Below are 5,292 nucleotides of genomic sequence, written 5' to 3'. Positions count from 1 at the left end.
GCCCAAGAGTTAGCGGTGGGTGGTGATGACTAGCTGCCTTCCCTTTAGTCTTACACTGCTAAATTAGGGACGGCTAGCGCAGATAGCGCGAAATTCAAAACAAACAATTTGTGTTTCCCTCTTTATCCTATACCAGTGTTTCTCAACCAAAGGTCCGTCACAACCACCTTGCCGGTCAATGGGATTTCACGAAAACAAGTAGATGAACAGTGTAGGGAAGCAGCGAGCCGAAAAGGTTGAGAAAATGAAATCACTGAGCTACCACCCTAGAAGATCATGAATGATAAATAAACTTTGTTAAACATCCGTTTTATCGTAGACAAGCTGAAGTAACCGCCCTTTGTCCGGGTTATGAACTTGAGAAAAAAAGTGTGGGGGTGGATGTTATGATAAACAACACAAATCCTAACTTCTATACAGTTCATTTATAACATATTATTACAGTATTCATTATTACCTCACAAAAAATTTGTACGAGGTTAAAGAATTCAATATGTGCATACTTAAAACATGACTTTGTAGGAAGAGGTAGCGGCTAAATTGGTGGCGGTGCTTTCTGTTACTCGCTTTCAACACCCAGCTCTTAATATCCATCCACATTGTTTCACGTGACTAATTACTTGACGGTCATTGGCCGCAGAAGTGTCTTACTGGCCAAAGTTGCCCATTGTGTAGCTTTATGCTTAATTACAAACAAACAAGCAAGCTTCAAGAGCACAACTTGATTCAATTACTTCAGACGGAGGACGCATTATAAGAGATGATACTTTATCAATTTATTACAATATGCATACACACATTTTAATAGCTGGTCTTAATAAATAAAAAATGTTATTTTGTTGGAAGTAAATTCTTAGAAATTACACTTTCCTGCAACAGAAGCTCCAATGTCTTTTATTTGCGACATTGAAGTTAGATAAGCCCATTTTCCCTAGAAGCTCTTCCATACAAAGAAAAAAGTTTATTCAACATAGGTACTCGGTCTTACAGTCATTACGCGTGTATTAATAAATTAATCAGACTTCGAGAGCTGGCTAGACTACAAATTCTGAAATGTATCAGTAAAAAAAAAACACACACACACACCAAAAAAACGGCACATTTGATTGATTTTGTAGGTTATAGAATTACTTATTTGGAAATATCTGTCGGTGATGTCTCGGAGAGATTTTCGAAAGTCGTTTTAGAACGGATATTGTATCGTAACATCAAAAGTCCTCAGATCTTAAATTATAAACATTTGTTTTGAACGTGACGTATATCTTTCTCTACCAAGAAATCCTGAGTAATGGCGATACAATAAATAATCTTTCTTTTCGGATCAGTCAGTAATACTGAGAAACGCTTTCTCTAAAACTAACACTTGCATCTCACATATATATATATATAATATTCCTCCCTAAATCGTTAACCAGACATTTTCTCAGCAAGACGTCTCAGACCAGTTGTAAACTGATATTCTCCTCATATTTATACCTAACATACTTTCTTAACATTTAAAATCTTTATTGCATTAAAAACCAAATCATGAGAGCCAAGCTTGAACGATCTTTTCAGAAACCATTATTTACAAAAGTTTTTTCTCTGTTATGGATCTCAGCGTACGTAGTTGCAGTACCTATTTCAAACCTTCCTTCCAAAGAAATGGTAAGATTTTCCATTAATTTACTTCTTCTTTTTTTTTTCTTTTGTCCATTCTGAAATTTTAGTTCTAAGCCAATGATACTTTTATTATGTACTAATCTTCTATTTTATTTTTTGTAAAATTAAGGCACAGTTTGATCGGGATTTAAGAGTACATTAACTGGACATTAACTTCAAAACCGGATTGTTTAATTTTACAATTGTTTGATTGAAAGTGAATAGACTTTATGCTCACGAACCGTGAGATAACTTCTGCGAACAGAATCACAAAAGTTATTTTAGTATATTAGCATGTTCCAAGTGTTATCAAATTTCTTGAAGAAAAAAAAACAATTATGGTAATTTTTTAAAACAGGATTTGTTTTTGTGTGTGTGTATGGTTTGTTTTCTAATTTCGCGCAAAGCTACACGAGGGCTATCTGCGCTAGCCGTCCCTAATTTAGCAGTGTAAGACTAGAGGGAAGGCAGCTAGTCATCACCACCCACCGCCAACTCTTCTTGGGCTACTCTTTTACCAACGAATAGTGGGATTGACCGTCACATTATAACGCTCCCACGGCTGAGCATGTTTAGTGGAACGGGGATTCGAACCCGCGACCCACAGATTGCGAGTCGAGCGCCCTAACCACCTGGCCATGCCGGGCCAGCGAGGAAAGCCTTAAAGTTAAACCTTTTTCTGTTAAGCCTTCCCGTTTTCTCGGTGCTAAACGGAGCCAAAAGGTTTTTACACATGAAGAAATACATCAACATCTAATGGTTACGACTAAAGCCTTAAAGTTAAACCTTTCTCTGTTAAGCCTCGTTACATGATCGGTACTTGGCCTGTGTTTTCGTGAAGCTATCTGAATGCATTTCTAAGGACAAGGTTATGAATGCCGTCTTCACCAGGGACTGAATTGGTTGGATATATATTCTTGATTTCGGCTTTGGAGATGGAGCGGCGGTCGCATCAGCATGAAGGAGACGGGTTATGATACCTGTAGGTTATAGGGTAAAAACGACGTTTCTGTTTGTTTACTGTTAAGCACAAATCTACATAATAGGTCATCTGTGCTCTACCCATCTCGGGTATCGAAACCCGATGTTAATAAGTCCTCAGACTTACCGCTGAGCCACTGGAGTGTGTTAATTTCCAGGAGCTTAGATAGTAGTTCCTATAGTGCGTTAATAGCTTCAGAAAATGTATTAGACACAGGAAGAACATAGTCATCAATAGGTCATCAGTACAGCTAGGAAAAGTTCATCAATGATAGTTTTAAAGACTTCACAGTCAGGTATAGTAAAGTCGAAAATTGCGAGGGGGGAGATGAGATATTATTTCTAACAGTTATTAAAAGAATAAAATGAGGTGGGTTTAAGATCCTCTTCTATATCGTCGTGGACTTAAAGCATGGGGGAAGAGGAAACTATAGCAAGGTACATAGGATAACCAGTGAGCCATTTAGGTGGGCTTGTTTATTACTATATATGTATATAAAGCACAAACATCTGTATGTCTGTCTGTTTATCCCTTATCTAACTACTACTGGGACGCTGGGCCAATCTCAACCAAACTTTATGGGATGATAGTTTGAAACAAGGGACATGTTAATGAGGGTTAACAACCCCCTACACCCCCCACTATTGCTGTTATTGAGCATTTATTATATTTGACGTAGGTTAACATTAACTACATTCATAGATGGTGCCATGTCCTTACGCAAGAAAAGTATTAAATATTCTATAACAGAACATACACAAAATGTGTAGGAAGACACACAAACGTCTGGATATACAAGATTGTTTAGTGTAAGTGTTATTATTTCGTGTATTTAGTGATTTAATATTTAATTTACTCTTCATAACAAGAGAGTTAAAAGTAGTTATTTTAAAAGCGGTAGTTATGACAAGTTTAGTTAGGTAACTCTGTACCAGTCGTACGTTATGTTTGCAATTACATTGTTGTCTAGGCTTTACTAATATTGTTGACGTCACATTACTCGAATCTTCGCTATTTTTCGAGACTTCAGTGAAAGAAAAGTTAGAAAACGTGAAGTTAGCCAGCGTGTGAGTGATTTGCCTGTATTGGTGATATTTTTATTAAACGAGTTTCAAAGTTTAACAGAGATAAGGAGAATAATTTGTCTTGGCAAATGGTGTTCTAAAGTAACTGAACCCGCTTGTGTGGACTTTGACGAAATAAGACAATTATTTGAAGTTCGAGATACAACTGTGGTAACCCACAAGGTAGTGTAAGATACTATAGTGATAAAAATAGAGAAAAATAGTTCGTTTTTTCAGTTGGATTCTAAAGTAATTGAATCAGCCTAAGTGACTGTGTTGTCCGTTTATTGTTCGAATTTATCACCAGAAAGTCACAGACACCTACTGTAGAAGAATCCTCAGCCCAACACATATAATAAAACCCTGACACACACACTCTATGGGGGGAATGCAATGAAAAAACAAGAGGGAATCCTCAATAGCCATGGCACTTGAAATTTTTTTAGGCAGGATTAGAGTAGATTAATCTACGAGACACTTTTCCTTTTTATTTGTTATATTTTTGTACGCCAACAATACCAAGCGTGTACCAGATTCAATTTTATTATTCATTAGGATCTCCACCAATGTACTCTCAAATTGAAATTCCTTTAGGCAGGATTAGACGAAAGTTATTATATATGAGATCTTTGGCGTGATCAAAAAGATCAACCGAAAGGGATTGACCTCCTGAGTCCAAAAGTGTAATTATATCTCAAATCGGTCAAGAGATGGTGGAGCTATGTTTGTTTGAAATTAAGCACAAAACTATCCAGTGGGTTATCTGTGCTCTGCCCGCCACGGATATCGAAACCTGGTTTCTAGCGTTGTGAGTACGCAGACATACCGCTGTGGAGCTGTGGCCGTGGAGCTATGAGCTAAAAGATTGACTTGGGGGAAAAAAATAACAAGCAAACTCGGAACCCTTCTTTGAGACGCTATGCCGCGGGGCTAAAAATAGCTGCCACTATTGCAGTAATACATAAACTCAGCTAAAGTTTCTACTCCAGCCGCCACCATAATGCCGATACGAAGAGCCATTTCTTGAGTTATACCCACTTCCTACTTTGACCCGTGACGTTTCTATCTGTGCTCTGCTCACCACGGCTATCGAAACCCGGATTCTAGCGTTGTAAATCCGCAGACATACCGCTGTGCCACTGGGTGGCATTCTCTTGAAGCTTGCTTGTTTGTTTGTAATTAAGCATAAAGCTACACAATGGGCTGTCTGTGCTCTGCCCACCACGGCTATCGAAACCCGGATTCTAGCGTTGTAAATCCGCAGACATGCCGCTGTGCCACTGGGTGGCATTCTCTTGAAGCTTGCTTGTTTGTTTTTAATTAAGCATAAAGCTACACAATGGGCTATCTGTGCTCTGCCCACTACGGGTATCGAAACCCGGAGTCTAGCGTTGTAAATCCGCAGACATGCCGCTGTGCCATTCTCTTGAAGCTTGCTTGTTTGTTTTTAATTAAGCATAAAGCTACACAATGGGCTATCTGTGCTCTGCCCACCACGGCTATCGAAACCCGGATTCTAGCGTTGTAAATCCGCAGACATGCCGCTGTGCCATTCTCTTGAAGCTTGCTTGTTTGTTTTTAATTAAGCATAAAGCTACACAATGG

The sequence above is a fragment of the Limulus polyphemus genome, unplaced genomic scaffold (assembly GCF_000517525.1).
Source record: "Limulus polyphemus unplaced genomic scaffold, Limulus_polyphemus-2.1.2 Scaffold5582, whole genome shotgun sequence".
In the NCBI taxonomy this organism is placed as follows: domain Eukaryota; kingdom Metazoa; phylum Arthropoda; class Merostomata; order Xiphosura; family Limulidae; genus Limulus; species Limulus polyphemus.
The sequence above is the reverse complement of the archived record's forward strand: the minus strand, read 5'-3'. Positions refer to the sequence as shown.